Here is an 18,119-nt window from a genome sequence, read left to right on the forward strand (position 1 = left end):
GATGACTTCTCCGCTCCACATTTTCCGCACGGCCCATTCGATAGCTGATCTGAGATTGCTTGATGCCAGATTCACTGTGCGCCTCATGCGAGAGGGCTGCGCCGTATCACTCCAAGCTTACCTCCCCCTTTGCCTTCCCAGCTCACAAATTCTTAGAGCAGTCTCTCCGAGACATGAAGGCCTGCCTCTCCCTCCCAGTCATCCCTCGACTCTCAACACATAAGATGAAATTATTTATTTGTACTCATACATTATTTTAATCGAGTTCTTTATCGATTTGTTTATTTTTTGTCTCCAACATGTACTTAAGTGAAGGTTAAGTTAAATGAGGGTGACCAAAGCCTTTCCCTGGCAATGCATCCCCCAATTACTGTATAACACGATGCATGTGGGAATATCATATCCGAATAACGTAATTTCATATGACGTCACAGTTTTTAGGAACACATCCACATCGTAAATCAGCAACTCACTGTACCTTCCTTTCATGATGGATGACGCATTGTTCAGTCTTGAAATGTACATAACCTCAGACATCCTCTTGTGCACAAACATTAGGTAGAAAAACCTTTTTTTTTATGGTGGGGTATAAAGAGAGCACTCCCAAAAATGAAAAAAAAAAAAACACAACATGGTTACATACATGAAGCAAAACCATGCCAAGTGCTTAATGTGCATATATAATACATCATGGTTATATAGGTCAGGAAGATTGCACTGGCCCTTAAGCTGACTCCTGAGGCCTGGCTTACCATTGCACTAACATGGTGGATATATGATTTTCTTGCTTATAATTATTGTGGATGGAGTGAGGCCAGCTGTCCAGCCAATGAGTTTGAAGGATTCGTACACACGCAGACTCCTTATATTTTTAATCTACTAACAGGATAACGGCAATCACAGCCCATACGACTCCCACTGCCACTACCCCACCCTCCTTCCACACATGACTAATAGTAAATATCATCATTTTTATCTCACCACTAGACGACCCGTGAACCCGTTGGGTTCCCGTTGTGACAGCGGTTGATAAAAAAAATCATTAAAAAAAAAACATAGCCCCAGTGAACTATACCGCTGAGGTTGTTTGCATTGATCAAATAATCCCGAAGAGCACTTGACTGAATCGGGAATTGATTTTTTAAATAATATTTTTGGTTGCCCGATTTGAATGAAACTTGATACTGCACACCGCAGGAGACTGTTGAGTGAGGTGGGCTGAAAATTTTTGCGCTATCTTGTGCCGTTTTGGCTGTATTTTGGGAACATACATACATTCATACATACATACATATGAACAAGATGAGAGTTTTAGTGATATATAATTGTGCATTGACAAGCTCGAGATATGACCTTCACTCGCTGGCAGGGATGATCATGGAGGTCGGTGATAACGCACCGTCCACAATCCACCCACAGGCCTTGCACCGGTCCACATCCACGGCAGTTTGCAGTGCGGAAAGCTGCAAGATCTCAACTTTTTGGGCGAGCTGAGAAATATCTCCAAGCTGAAGGAAACCGAAGTAGAATGAGATTGTTGTGAAGTGCAAAAAATTAAAGTTAAATACTTTTTTTTATCAAGCGAGGAGGGAAAATGGGACGCCGTTAAGGATGTATAAAGTACAATATTTGGGAAGAAAGAAGCAAAAAGATGATTACGGAGACAAAAGGGACACAACATTTTCACAACAGCCAGATGTTGGAATGGCTATAAAGTTGGCCTTGAACAACATGAAAATGATTTGATGAATATAGCACAACAAGGTACGATTGAACATGGAAAATTGGACAGAAACACAAACAGCAACATAGGGATGGAGATGTAACCGAAAACATAAATGTGGTTCCGAAAACGTCGCTTTTATGAGGTGGAAGTGGCAGTTGCACAGAAATTCCTGAACCACAGAAAGAAGAAAAAGGAAGAAACTTGGAATGATGGAAGAGAAGACATCCGATCTGCGGCTGACTTTAGATGACAGTTTTGCCGTCGGGTCAGCTCAAGAGTCCAGGCTGATGGTGAGACCTACACTTTCAAAAGTCTGAACTTATTTCAGTGACTGAGCATGGAAATAGATAGTTTGGTTTTATTTTTTGATCCTTCCAGAACAACAAGACATGACTGTAGGATTTACCAGCATTTTAAGACAAATTCTACTTGTCAGAGCAGCATCTAATCAATGCCAAATCAGAAGAGAGTGATGCAGCTGCCTGCTGGTAAGGGAAATTGGGGTATGTACTGTGTGACACAGTGTGGAGTAGTCTGCAACAACTAAGAAATGGTTTTTTCCAGCAAGAGAGAGAGGGGTCATTTATGCATACGAGCAGCGAGACTGGGTCCAATGCACTGCATTGTGTCACCCCAACCTCATCTGGGAGAGGAGGGCAAATGAGAGGGTTCAATGACAGCAACATGTTGCCTGTGAGAGTAAAAGTCAGAAAGCTACGTATGAATTCAGCCCTGTATGCCACAGCAAGCGAGCTCAGCAAGCAGAGCTGGATATTAGACTCAAATTTGAGTGACGATGACGGAATCCAAAGTGATGGTGATAGATTAATTGATTTTGAAAAAGGAAAGACTTCACGTCAATAGCAATGATGGACTCCATGAGTTTGCTTCTGATTGGAAGTAAGTTTACTGGCCCTTATTTGAGAGGATCTGTTCTTGCACCATTCGTGTGAATGGAAGAGACGCTTGCTTGCTTCCAGGAAGACAGGAGGCCACCAAAGTAAAACGGCAGGATGCAGAGAGCAAAGGAGGAACATCATGAGAGCACGCACAATTTGAGAGCGCGGGCACCGATTCCGTCTTGGCCCGTCGCCGATGAAGAGTAGAGCTGCCGGTCGAGACTCTTTAACTTCTCAGTTGTCACAATCAAGCGAGCGAGCTGTTGAGAATGGATTGAGAGCTCTCCAAAAAGTTGACAACTACCTAATTATAGGATGTTTCCAAATGCCAGCCTTTTTTTTTTAAAGGTTCCATCTTGACAGGTGTTTCTGCCTTGATGGCATCAACAGCAAGACGAAAATAAGCTTTGAAATGAAAGGTCTTTGGCTCGACCTGCGTAAAAGAGCATGATTAGAGAACTGTGATTTCCTGAGATTGGCATTATCCAGTGTCACATTTAATCTCACCTGCTGGTGTCAAAGTACAGCTGTGACGTGATTTCCATGGCCAAAAAAAACTGTACAAGTACAATGGCTGGAATTAGTGGCTTTTGAGCGTGAAGAGTCTCCGTTGAAATTGCTTCAAACGTGAATTGGTTAGTGATGCTGAGTGTAATGGCTGACGATGTGATTACACATGGAGAGTGGTGTAATTACAAGTGGATGCAGTGGCCTGTTATTTACTCCTTGCACGAGTGCTGCTTTGCTCGGCTCCACCGTACTATTTTCCACATGAGAGGACATGCACGACTAGTTATTTATTTATAAATAAACGATTTAATTGGTACTGTGTTTTCATGTCTCATCACCTTGAAACATGCAGAACATGTCATGCCAGTCACATGGTAGAAACCTAGTCAACTCGGTGCTTGGTCAGAGTATGTGTACCGTGCCGTGAATCTGAGGTTCATCTCATGATTAAATAGTGTCCCATCAGGATACCCCCAGTTGGTTGCAAGTTCGCCATTGAATGGGCCAATGTGGTCTTGAAATTCTGATGGAATCGTATATTACTGGAAACTGCTATTCTATGGAAGTACCGCTGCGTGGCGGTGCATGCCATCCTTCAGCTACACTGCCTTCTTTTCAACTATTATTACTACTACTAGTACTACTACCTCATTAATGGACCCAATAATTCCCACCTTATTGTGGGGTCGACTGGGTAACGTTTTTGCCCAAGTATTTCAAGGACCAGTTGGTTAGATCTGACGTTCAAGTGAAGGTGGTAGGAATTTGTAATTTGCTCAGGTATGAATCCAGCCTTGCACGTCGTCCAGGATGCTGACAATAACTCATAATATACTCATTGCAAAAGATACCGCAGGATCTTTAAAATCCACCAGCTAATACCTGCAGAAGGGACAGCCAGCTTTACTTTCATACGACGGACAGGACACTTTGTGATGTAACACCCTGCCAGCAAAGCACCAATCCGACAGGTTGTAGTCGGGTCAGGATTCGAACCTAGCTAGACTCAACTGCTCGAAGGAAGCGCGTGCTACCTCTGTGCCATGGTTGTCGGAGACATCGTACATTTCAGTTGAAGACGTTAAATTCCCCGTGATATAATTATTCTCGGCTTTTTGACATTGGCTGCATGATTACAGCACCACCTACAGTCAGTGCCAGTGCTGCCTGTTGACGTGGCATTGGGAACGATGTGCAAATGCCCCTGTTCTTGCGATGCTTTTATAATCGGTAAAGACTTGCTGAAGGTCGTTGAGGGCAGAAAGTGTTTTCCGATATCTCAGTCTTCCATTTGCCATACAGATATTTATGAGATTTTAATGAATTTCTCCACACTTGACATGAGATCGTGATAAAATTCTCATCAGATTAAGGAGGACAATCATAGATCTGTTCAGTTATCACAATCACCCATTTGAGAAAATGAAATTCTCATCAAGAGGAAGATAAACCATAGATTTATGGAAGCAGGGTTTCCCTAACTAGATAAACTAACTTCAAAGGTAATGCGTTTTGAAAAGAGCATGGTGAATCGATGCTGGTTAAAGTTTTCCTTTTGTCAAATGGTGCCTTTCCACATGCGTCTCATGCCATAACAGGGCCCTTACCACGACGTATTAAGCGGGCACTATGCCCCCACACCTCTCCGCAGAGAAACACTCATGGCACTTCATGTAAAGTGGATAGCAAGCTGTTGAGATAGGGATTATATACTGCATACTGGAAATGTTTGCATATATATATATATATATATATATATATATATATATATATATATATATATATATATATATATATATATATATATATATATGACATCCAGATGAAAAAGTGTCATTCCTTTTCTTGGAGGCATATTTATTCATGTAATTGTCCAAAAGTAAACATGGGATGCATATGCCACCTTGTTCTATCATGCAAAACATACAGATGACAAAATGGATCAAAACCAAGAGGTCTGCAGTCCTAATGAGCACGATCTTAGTCATTGTGTTCATCTCAATCAGCCATGGTACCACTATTTTGCTCCTCTCCTACTCTTTCATTTGGGTCCAGCACCTGCCTGTAGCTGTAGCTTCCATCAATGCTCGGAATCTGGCTGTGCCCCTCATTCACTACCCCCTCTGCACGTTAGAGCAGGGATTTGTAATTTATTCAGGGTTCTGCGGATAACGAGACTCATCAGGTAAGACACTGTTGGAACTTTAACATCCACCAACGACCAGTGAAGACAGACTTGTCCTCTGGCTTCACGTCCCACCGATGTCCAGAGTAGGAAACACCAGTGTGATGATTTATTGCTGGGTCGAGATTCGAACCCAAACTGGCCAACTCAGAGGAGAGTGCGCACACCTCAAGGCTATCCTTGCCCAAAGCTCCTGCCTACTTGTGCAAAACAAGTGCATGTTGCAGTTTCATGGCTGGCCTGGCTCTGTTCAAGTGGCTTTTCCATTATGAGATACAGCATCATAAAATCTCACCTTGTACGACTGACTTTTACAAAATATGGATGGCAGATTTGAATATATATGGCAAGTTCCAGAATAGATTTAAGAATCATTACTTTATCCTTTAGTTATTCTTCAACAAGTGTATATATTAGTAAAAATCCTTTATTACATTCAGAGTAGATGAAAAGTGTTTTTTGTGGACTAAAACGTACGAATTGTGCACACGACATCAAGACGTTCAATTTTGAAGGTGGATTAGCAAAATCTTGCTCTCAATAACGTTTTATCTTTGATTGTAAAGGGGGAATTAATTTATTTTTTAATCTCATTCCACCATCTTAAAATGCTCCAACTCTTCAGGTCCATCTCCAGAGCAGGTCCATGTGCCCACTGTGCAAGTGAGAGCTTGACTCAGTTGATAACTGATACACTCCAGAATAATATCGACTTGGATGAGTACCATGCCGGCCCATGTAAAAGGGGGAAGACTGAGGTGGATGTGGGCTTGGAAAGAGTAGATAATTTGACCTGGCAACCTTCAGATCACCTGTTGTACTATGAAGTATGACTGTATGAAGACATCTTTGCACTCACAGTATGAGCTCCAACATCTGACTGTCATGGATTGGCAGCTGTTTCATGCCTTGCCAGACAATACCGAGCCACTGGAATCTGCCCTTGGATTGTGAAGCGAAAATCGCAGAGCTCCCTGGGGCCCGTGGCTCAAGCATGAATTGTAACAGCCTTGCATCTGTCTCTGTACACACAAGACAATGCATGCTTGTTTTTCAAGCAGTAATAAGCTACTACAGTGTGATTGTAATGGCAATTATGCATGCTTTTTTTTTAATCTCGAGGAAAGGAAAGTCCTTGATAGGTGATTGCAACATACTTACAAAGCTAACAGCAGACTTTAACTTTCTTGATGAGAGTCAAGCTAAGGCAGACGTCTAGCCGAGGGAAAAGAACAAGCAATGCCAGCAGGGTAAATGTGTGCCTGGAATGGGTAAAGACATCATCCTATTAACCTGAGTGAGACTCCCACCTTTGTGTGTAATAGGGTGACAGTATAATGAAGGTATTGCAGCTTGCTAAAACAAACTAATTATCCTGCGTTTTATCGACAGCAAGGTGATTCTACAATGGAGCTCATCATTTGCAGTGTGAAGAATGATAAGGGGCATAAAACTATATTCTGCAGTGCAGATCATGCTGCCAAGCAGTCACGTGGTACTGTCACTGTTTTTCAGTCAAGACACTCAAGACGAAGATAGGAAGCAGGGGGGGAGAAAGAGAGAAAGAGAGAAAGAGAGAAAGAGAGAAAGAGAGAAAGAGAGAAAGAGAGAAAGAGAGAAAGAGAGAAAGAGAGAAAGAGAGAAAGAGAGAAAGAGAGAAAGAGAGAAAGAGAGAAAGAGAGAAAGAGAGAAAGAGAGAAAGAGAGAAAGAGAGAAAGAGAGAAAGAGAGAAAGAGAGAGAGAGAGAGAGAGAGAGAGAGAGAGAGAGAGAGAGAGAGAGAGAGAGAGAGAGAGAGATAGAAAGAGAGAGAGAAAGAAAGAGCGAAAGAAAGAGCGAAAGAGAGAGATGGCTGGCTGTCTGTAAGCGGTGTGCTGAGTGGATGCCAGTTTGACCGTTATTCATCCTCAAGGACGATGGTGTTATGAACAGTCAAAGAGGTTTCTCAGTTGGACCTTCAAGCAGGCAGCTATCACTGGAAAGATGGAATTTGAAATAAGGACCTCAAAGATATGCTATGCAGAATATCAGAAATGAAATGCAGGAGTATAAAGCAACTAATTACACCTTTGTGAATATTCCAGGTTAACCCAATCCGAATGGTCCAAAAGCGTAGGATGATCAGGCTCCTTCACTACCCAGATGAGATTTGGTAAATGCACAAGGTAGGATCTGTACTCTTTATGAAGGATTATATCGATAACTAGCAGAGGAACCCACACCTTGTGCGGAAGGAATTTAGAGTTTAGACAAAAAAAAGATGATTTGTTTTTATGTATCTACGTATATAGATATAAAAAGATAATTTGTTCTTATCTATGGATATATATATATATATATATATATATATATATATATATATATATATATATATATATATATATATATATATATATGTGTGTGTGTCATTCTAATCACTGACTCACTGACTCACTGACTCATCCATCCATTGGAACCATACTCTGTGAAGAGCATTGGTGCTGCCTCAGCAGTCTCATTGGCTATTGGACACAATCCTGGACAGGTCACCACTCGAACACAGTATACCAGAAAGCTGGCACTCATCTTTGCCAACCTCAGAAGGATGACAGGCAGAGTCAACCAGAGTTAACCTCATCTGGTATTAATTCAACAGCCAAGTGGGATTTGAACTCAGGATCCCAAGCCCACCACACAAAACCATTAAGCCAACACCAGGCATAATGACTCATTGATTGACTAATATTGAAGTTCGGTACCTTCCAGGTGACGTAGAAAGCTGAAATTTCCCGTGCTGACGTACATTGAAGCCGATACACTGGAGAAAAAAAAATCATATAACCATCGGAAAGCATCCATAAATGAAAATATAAATAAATGAAAATGAATAAAAGAGAAAAAAAGAAAAATAAATACAGTTGAGCAACCTGAGCAAATGGGGGCAGCACAGTAAGTTTGCCAATACACCAGGAAAAAAAAAATCAAAGAACCATCAGAAATCATTCGTAAACAAAAATATAAATAAATGAAATAAAAATAAATAAAGGAAAAAAATCACTGATCGAGCAACACTTGGCAAAACAGAACAAAGTAGAATGGCACTCCGTAGAGCGCATACCTTCGCCAGGCTGAACAGTTTATGTTTTGTATGGCACTTCTGGGCTGGATCTGAACCAAAATCTAATCTGCTCATTCTTGTCACTAAACCAACTCTTCCACCTTGTTTTGTCATAACTCGTCCACAACCTTTTTAGATATAGTGATATATTTAGGTTTTGTCCCTATCTATCAATTTTAGAAATTAGGCCTGTGTTGACCTTTTCACCTTAAAATTAGTTGGTAATTGAATTCAATGACCTGACATGAAAATACTCTCAAAATTTCAAGTCAATCGGATGAAAATTGAGGATTTTAAAAAATTCGGCCCAAATTGGCCTTTTGGCCTATTTTGACCTTAATGGCCTATGTTTACCTCAAAATTAATATGTGGTTGAATTCAGTGATCTGATATGCAAATACTCTTCAAATTTCAAGTTAATTGGATTAATATTGAGGATTTTAAAAATCCCAACAAGGTTGTTGACCTTGGGCCTATGTTGACTTTTTGGTTTATGTTGACCTCAAAAATAATTAGCGAGTTTAATTCAGTGACCTAAAATAGAAATCCTCTTCAAATTTCAAGTGAATCAGATGAAAATTGAGGATTTTAGAAATCTCACCTAAGTTGTTGACCTTTGGCCTATGTTGACCTTTTGACTTTTTGACCTCAAAAACAATAGGCTTCTTCTGTATGACAAACTCGACCACGTGGTGAAGTTTCGTGAAGATCGCTTTGCAATTGTGATGTGTAGGCGATATACAGACAGACAAACAGACAAACAAGAAGAAGATGTAATGCATAGCACGATCCTTGCAAAATCCTTAAAACAAATTTGACCTCAAAAAGAATTGCTGGTTGAATTCATCGACCAAATATGCAACTCCTCTACAAATTCCAAGTGAATCAGATGAAAATTGACAATTTTAGAAACTCGACCTATGTTGACCTCAAAAATAATTGGTTGTTGAATTCAGTGACCAGAATATAAATCCTCTTCAAATACCAACTCAATTGGATGAAAATTGAGGATTTTAGAAATCTCACCGTTTTTTTTTTATTTTAATATTTTTTTTTCCAAATTGTCGAGACTCTTATGAGAGCTAACACACAACGCACAGGAAGGGGGCATGAGACAAGAGGGGCGGGAGTGGGAAGGACAAAACAGTAGGGAACAGCGACACGAGGAGATCTGTGGAAGAGAGAGTTATGGGGCGGGGAACATGGGGGTACACAAGCGGACACTACAGGGATTTCAGAAAGGAAAGCAGTGAATTTGAAGGAGGTGGGTTTTCTGGTGGATTAATGGGGGTAGAAAAGATCGAGGATTTGGATTGGGGACAATAAGAGGTGGTGGTGAACAGCTGTTTTAAAGTTCTGGAGGGAAGAATGGGATTGAACAGAGTGAGGGAGTTTATTCCAAAGGTGGGAAAAAGAGGAATGAAAGAGTGAAGGTGAGCAGTGATTCATGATTTTGGTAGTTTTACCAGAAGGGATTTGTTGGCAGACCTTGAGCGCCTTGCGGAAATATGGTGGGGACAAATTGCAGAGAGAGAGCGGGGGGGGGGGGTGGCGGGGAGTGAGAGTGGAGAGGAGATGGTAGAAGACAGAAAGGCCACCAACCTGCCTGCAGTGAGACAGTGAGAGGCCCAAAGACTCAGCCTCATCGCAGCAGATACCAATGATCCGAAATGCCTTGGTTTCCACAGCGTGAAGCCGAGAAAGGTGAGAGGCAGGAGCACCAGCCCAGGGGAGACAGCAGTACTCCATCAGGCTGCGGCCGAAAGATTTGAATGTCGTCAGGAGCTCAGGTGGTCTGAGGAAGGAATTTGCATGACAGAGGATTCTCAGTCGGCGACTGGCTTTGGAGGCCAGGTTGGAAATATGTCTTTCCCAGGAAAGATCATGGCAGATAGTGAGACCCAGAAGCTTGAAAGAAAGGACTTCTTCCAGAGGATTGTTGAGAAAGTGGATGGGGGTTTTTTCCAAACAGTCCTTTCAGAGAGACATGAGAGAAATTTGTCAGGATTGAAAGACATGTTCCAGGTTGTTGACCTTCGGCCTATGTTGACTTTTGTTCGATGTTGACTTATAAAATAATTGGCTCATTGAATTCAGTGACCTGAAATATAAATCCTCTTCAAAATCAAGTCAATTGGATGAAAATTGAGGATTTTAGAAATGCCACCTTAGTTGTTGACCTTGAGCCTATATTGACATTTTTGTCATGTTGACCTCAAACAGAATTCACTGATTGAATTCAGTGACCTGAATTGTCAATCGTCTTCAAATTTCAAGTCAATCCGACAAAAATTGAGGATTTTAGAAACACCACCATAGTTGTGACCTTGGGCCTATGTTGACCTTTTGGTTTATGTTGACCTCTAAAATAATTTGCTAGTTGAATTCAGTAACCTGAAATATAAATTATCTTCAAATTTCAAGTCAATCGGATGAAAATTGACGATTTTAGAAATCTCACGTAAGATGTTGACCTTTTGACGTTTTGACCTAAAACAATAGGCTTCTTCTGTTTGACAAACTCTACCATATGGCGAATTTTAGTGAAGATCGGTTTTCCATTGTGACCTGCCGGCAATAAACAGACAGACAAACAGACAGAACAAGAAGATGTCATGCAGTGCACGATACTTGCAAAATCCATAAAACAAATTTGACCTCAAAAATAATTGGTGGTTGAATTCAATGACCAAATATGCAACTCCTCTCTAAATTTCAAGTGAATCGGATAAAAATTGACAATTTTAGAAATTCGGCCAATGTTGACCTTTTGGCCTCCAAAATAATCGGTGGTTGAATTAAGTGACCCGGAATATATATCCTTTACAAATTTCAAGTCAATCAGACGAAAATTGAGGATATCAGGACCCGTGAGGAGGAGTGATGCAAGCGACATTTTTTAGTATAATGATGATGATGGGCTCGGATGATAGGGGAAGGGTTAAATAGTGCTATATGGCATTAACTCCAAAATGGCTGATGTGTCCCTTACATCACTCCTCCTCGCGTCACCTCATTTTAGAAATAATATCTTAGTTGTTCACCTTTGGCCGATGTTGACCTTTTGGTCCATGTTGATCTCAATAATAATTGGCTCGGTGAATCCAGTGACCTGAAATATATATCCTCTTCAAATTTCAAGTCAACGGATGAAAAATGAGGATTTTAGAAATCGCACCTTAGTTGTTGACCTTGGGACTATGTTGAGCTTTTGATCGATGTTGACCTCAAAAATAATTGGCTCGGTGAATTCAGTGACCTGAAATATGTCTTCTTCAAATTTCAAGTCAATCGGATGAAAATTGAGGATTTTAGAAATGCCATCTTAGTTGTTGACCTTTGGCCTATGTTGACTTTTTGGTCCATGATGACCTCATAAATGATTTGCTTGTTTAATTCGGTGAATTGAAATATAAATCCTCTTCAAATTTCAAGTCAATCGGATGAAAATTGAGATTTCAGTAAAAACCACCTGAGTTGTTGACCTTCGGCCTGTGTTGACCTTTTGGTCTATGTTGACCTCAACAATAATTTCTTGGTTGAATTCATTGACCTGAAGTTCGGTTTAAAATTGTGACCTGCAGGCGACAAACAGACAAACAGACAAACAGACAAACAAACTGACAGAATAACAAAATCGACTGACCAATGTACTTGAAAAATCTTCGATTTTGCAAGTAACAAGCAAATATACAGAAAGGGGTGAAAACATAATCCCCTTCACCTTCAGTGTTGGAGGTAATTAAAATTCAACTAAATGCAAGGCCACTCAAAGCGAAACCAGCGACATCTTGTATTCTCAAGAGAATTTATTTTCTCTTGAGAAGTGTATTCTCAGCTACTTCTTCCACATCGTAAAACACGATGTTCAAAGCATTCATGTACAATCCTTGTATAATCTAACAGCTTATAATAAACATGTAGTGAAATGCATCTATAACTTCCATGAAAAATTGTATTTGGACATATTTATGAGAAGAAAACCGGCGCAGCCTTGCATCTATCCGAGGTCCGAACTGTGACGCCATCAGCTAGACCCGAACTTAAATATTAATGACTTTATCATTATAAATACAGCTACTCGTAGGTATGAACATCAGGCATTCGATGATATCAGCAAGGAAAGTGAAAACAACCCAACATTTTGAGTGCTTAATCGTTCAGAAATCATTGTGGCCTGTTCAAAGTCAAGGCATAGTTGAGCAGGCCAAAAAATACGGCAGCTTCAGACCACAGCAAGGTAATCCAGGATACGCCATGAGATCTCAGAGAGTGAAGTGGCAGAGGATGGCTTAATAAAGGATGTATAATTAAATATGGCTGTTAATTATCTTTAAAAAGGGGTGTCTTAATTTAACCAAACATCCAATTTTCACTCATACACTTCCTTGGAGTTCCCTTCGTATGTATGCAAAGTTTTAGGCTGATAGGTTTCATGGTTTTGGAGTTATGGAAGAAACACACACACACACACACACACACACACACACACACACACACACACACACACACACACACACACACACACACACACACACACACACACACACACACACACACACACACACACACATTTATTAGTGTAGATATGTACAGTGTATATTTTTGGAGACAAAGTCAAGACTCGTGGAAGAGCGAGATCACTGAACAGATGAGGATGCAACAGAACAAAAGCAACAGTAGAAAGAGAGGGGGTGGGGGGGGGGGAATACCAACAGCAGTGTTGAAAGATAGAATAGAGTGAGACTTGGACAAACAATGGATGTGAGCGGAAAGATGCGAGGGGATGGGGAGGACCCATTGGGTGGACAAGATGGATACGGAAGCAAACTCTCAGGAAGGAAAAACTGGAAATTTGGAACGAGGTGGGCTTGGGAGTGGGAGTGAGGTTAACGAGGGTAAAAAAACAAACATGGTTTGGGATGGGGGATGATCTGAGACGGTGGAGAACAGCTGTCTGAAAGACTTGAAGGGAAGAATGAGATTGAAAAGGATGTGGAAGTTCGTGAGATTGAAATGGTTCGTGGTGGACTGTGTGCACCCTGCATAAAGCTGGGGGTGATAAAGCACAGAAAGAGCAGAGGGTGCAAGACTACAAAGGATGACATAGAAGACAGAGAGACCACCGACGTGTCTGCAATGGGAAAGTGATGAGCCCATAGACTCAGCTTCATTGCGGGAGACACCAATAATTTTAAAGTCCTTGCTTTCCATGGCGTCAAGCTGAGCAATATGTGAGGCAGGGGAGCCAACCCAGAGGGAAGAGCAGTACTCCATCAAGCTGTGGATTAAAAGCTTTGTAGGTTGATAAGAATTCAGGTGTGCCAAGAAAGGACTTTGAATAATGGAGAATGTCCAGTCGACGGCTGACTTTGGAGGCCAACTTTGAAATGGGGTTTTCCGAAGAAAAATAATGGCTGACATCGTGAGACCCAGGAGTTTGAATGACTGAACTTCCTCGAAAGTAGAAAGTAGAAAGTAGAGAGGAAGGTTTGCCAGATTATTATTTTGTCGAGAGATAATGAGTGTGAGAGTTGTCAGAATTGAAAGACATATTCCAAGTGTTTGACCATCTTCTGATTTGTTAAGGTCCCTCATGGCAAGCATGACTTACGCACTTTGAAAGATCGAAGTCTTTGTTAAAGTTCGAGTGAAATAAAGGAGCTCATAGACCCATTAATCCTGGCATTCATTCTGCAGGTGAGCAGCTTAGCGAATGCTGCGTTTCCACGTACAAGGCTTGTTGTAATAGGTTTCTTATTGTGGCATCAGCATTCCTGTGACACCGTTTAAAACACACTCGATAAGTGCATGCACTGAACAAACCCGTGAGCTTTATTGGGATGACTTTCATGTGCAAATGTAGTGTAATCAATAAAACGAACCAGAGATGTGGGTGGTTGCGGAGAGAAATGAACTCAAAAATCAAAGTAAAGCGTCAAAAATGTGACGAACGAGGTACTCACATAAATCCAAGACATTATATAATACATTTCTCATTTATTTATTTTTATAATTAATTAATTATTTGCTATTACTATTATATTTTTAATTATATATATATATATATATATTTTTTTTTAAATAAATACTCCTCAAAAATAAATTATGCAACGAATTTTAAACATATGTGAAATAAACGATAGATTCACAGTTTGTATATTTATGGGTCAGAACTTAGATGTATGTAAACCATGTGAACTGATGAAAGAAACACAATCATGAAATTGGTTGTGCAACATACAATGCCACAAATTATAGTTACCTGAACTGAGCAATCCGGAGATTCAGCCGCAAGTCACGCACGCCTCCCACAGAATCAGCATACATGTCTGGACACAACCCATGTCAATTCTCGACAAATTGTCCACCCATACTGTTTCAGTTAGTTTAGGAATAGCAAGGCATCACTTAACACCAAAATATTTGGCTCACACCACTAGGATGGTTTAAGGGGAAATGTCTCAAACTGCCCTGACTGCTATGAAAATTAGATTGGAAAGCATCAATTCCAGGGCACTGGCAAGGTACTATCAGACTGTCCAATTCACAGACAGACCTCATTCAAGTTGCCCAAGGGATACAACGTCTCATGAGGATTGTTATTTTGTCAACCTTGCCAGAAGCACCCACTTTTCAAGAGGAAAATCTTTCCAAAATGACCTGCAAAGAGCAATCAATAATGAAATATATTTAGACAGTTCTGAACAGGCTTCACAGTATTGTGTAATGAGGTTCAGGAGACCAATGATCTGCATCACTCGAAAATTAACAGCAGTGCTTCCAATTGGTGAGGCAATGTCATATACAGAGGATAAACCATTTGCCCAATTTTATTTCCAACAACGAATCGAGATTTACCTGAGACTTCAATGAGGGATATGTTCGAGTCTGTGGACGAGGTGCAGGGGAAGTGATTTGCTAGTTATGTCATTAGGCAGTTCAATCAGTTTGGTTGGTGGCAGCCTGATGGTATTGGCTGCAGGTGTTCAAGTTGCCTGAATAACTTATCTGTCATCATTTGGAGGGAGAGTTATAATTGGTGTCAGATATAAGAATGATAAAACTACACCTGTAGTTGCCCTTTTAGGCCAACAGCATGGTCCCAACTTCATCCTTATGGATGAAACCACCCATCCCCAATGCACTCCATAATCAATGCTGCACTTCAGCACCACATCATCATTTGCATGGACTTGCCTGCAGGAACCACAGACTAAATCCAATTGAACATGTTTGAGACATCCTGTGGACCAAGTCTGCTTACTGCCTTTTGATTAACTGCAAGTGATTTTGATCGATGAATGGCACAACATTGTCCATAGCAAGAGCAGGATCATCTGATGTGCTCGATGACAAGATGTGTATATGCTTGTATTGGAGTCAATGGTGGTCACACACATTAATCAAGCCATTTCTGCAAATGTAAACTTGCTGATTATTTGTAGACTGGCCTCACTGCCAATTGCAATGGTCATGTCAGACATCCATGTTTTTTTAGATAACAACTTAAGGTCGGCCTCCACTAAATGTTTACTTTTGGCATGCACAGTTTATGATTCGGTCCCCCTTCAATCAGAATATAAACATGATTGAAGTACCATAGAAAACACTATAAGCCTTCAAACTTTTGTTGCTCTTTTTTTGTGAGGAGTATACTAATGCAGTGAAGAACGAGAATGTAACAGGGCAGAGCGCATACCTCCGCCAGGCTGAACAGTTTACGTTTTGTATCTCACTGAAAGGTGAGATCTGGATCTGGACCTGAACTAAAATGGAATCTGCTTGCTCTTGTCATCTAACCAACTCATCCACCAAGTTTTGTCATAACTTGTCCACAACTATTTGAAATATCATGATATATATATATATATATATATATATATATATATATATATATATATATATATATATATATATATATATAAATAATTTTGGCCTCATCTCTCAAAGGTGAAGAATCACTTTTAAAATTAAAAAATTTAAAAAATTCTCGTATCCGGATACGGATTCAGATCTTCACCAAAATTGAATTGATTCTTCCTCGTCACACACAAAACCTGTCCACAAAGTTTCGGCGAAAACCGTCTATAATTTTTGAGATATCGTGCTATATATCAAATTTGGCCCGGTCACTCAATGGTGAAGAATCACTCAAAAAATTCTAATATCCAGATCTGGATCTTCACCAAAATCTAATCGTTTCAGCCTCGTCAAACTCTCAACCTCGCCACTAAATTTCATCTGAATGCATCCATAACTTACCGTATCTCGGACTATTGCAAGTATCTCGTTTGATGAACTTTTAGAACCTCTCTCTCAGATGTTCATTATTACGGATAAACACAAATCTTCATGCTTAACTACATGCTAGATTGATGATCGCATTAATGGGGGAGGACAAGGTTGTGGAGATGCAGAACTGCAGAGTTCTGGCTTCCCACACCTTTGTTGAAGTGAAAAGCTCCATTGGAGTTTCAAGTGGTAAATAGGATTAAAACAGCACAATAGAAATCATTGGGGATTCAACATTTTAATCCCAGATTTGCGATTATTCACCATGATGATGTGGTTTCTCGTATCTCCTAAGTTAATGCATTGATCCCACAGGGAATCCTTTCCTTTTTCGAGTGAGAATTCAATCCATAAACATGCAGACACACACAGATTTCACTTGCAGTGTAGATCATCAGCAAGCTGCCAAATAAAGTGTCAATGTTCCCTTCAGGCTGCTCAGTGGATTGAAGGGCTCCTTTAACATGGCCAAGTACCACTTTGAAATGGATAAAATAATGTGTTCGTTTTTAAGAATGCATACCAAACACGTACTGTGTGAATTTTCCATATTTTTCCCAATCTCGGTAGTAACCCATTGAGCTAAGGCAGGCCATTGTGCTTGCATCAAAAGAGTGTCATCATTAAGTTATATTTTTTAGCCCCCGACCTGTTCCATCTGTCCGTCCATCCGTCCGCCTGTCTGTCCGTCCCACCTGTGCTTTTTCCGACTTTTTCCCATACCCTTCAACATGGTCAACTTCAACTTGGTACGTAGCTTTATTATGATAAATTAGAGAAAAAGTTCAAGTTTCAGGGCGTTTTGTCAATTTTTCAGAGTTATGCCCCTTTTAGACTTAGAAAATATCACATATTATACATGGATCAGTGTTCAGCAGCTGCCCTGAGTCCACCCCACTGCTTTACATCCATTGGCTTGACAGATGGCCTGACTCCACCTCCATAAAATCATGCGGCGCCATTGCATGAAGCAGCACAGATCGGAAGGCCTTCGGTCCTAAGCCTTTGTGTTCGTCCATGACCAAGTGCATTTGGAATGATCGCAGGTAGATAACCACGATGTAATATGGAATAGGCAAAGCCGAGAAGAAAACGTAGAATTCTTCTTAAATATATCAAATTAAACGGTCTTTTTGCTATGAAAAAATAAATATTACCTTAACATTAACTTCACAACAACTACACCACCAAGAACAGGATCTCATCTGCAAAAATAAAATTACCTCAGCATTACCTTCACAACGACAACTACACCACCTAGAACAGGATCTCATCGGAAAAAATTAATAATACCAACATTTCCTTCACAACAACAACTACACCGCCGAGAAAAGGATCTCATTGAAAAAAATAAATATTACCTCAACATTACCTTCACAACAACAACAACACTGCCAAGAACAGGATCT

The 18,119-nt window shown here is 40.4% G+C and overlaps 1 long non-coding RNA gene across 1 annotated transcript; it reads right to left on the bottom strand.

Annotated features, from left to right (window-relative positions):
• Positions 1-339: 339 nt before the first annotated feature.
• Positions 340-14,754, bottom strand: LOC147024194 (uncharacterized). The gene is made up of 3 exons (XR_015058806.1): positions 14,681-14,754; positions 8,057-8,115; positions 340-1,508 (listed from the first exon to the last, which is right to left on the bottom strand). It is a non-coding gene; the product is annotated as an uncharacterized LOC147024194 (long non-coding RNA).
• Positions 14,755-18,119: the final 3,365 nt, after the last annotated feature.

Source organism: Eptatretus burgeri, chromosome 6 (assembly GCF_056783735.1).
Source record: "Eptatretus burgeri isolate ZD-2024b chromosome 6, Ebu_testis_v1, whole genome shotgun sequence".
NCBI classification, from domain to species: domain Eukaryota; kingdom Metazoa; phylum Chordata; class Myxini; order Myxiniformes; family Myxinidae; genus Eptatretus; species Eptatretus burgeri.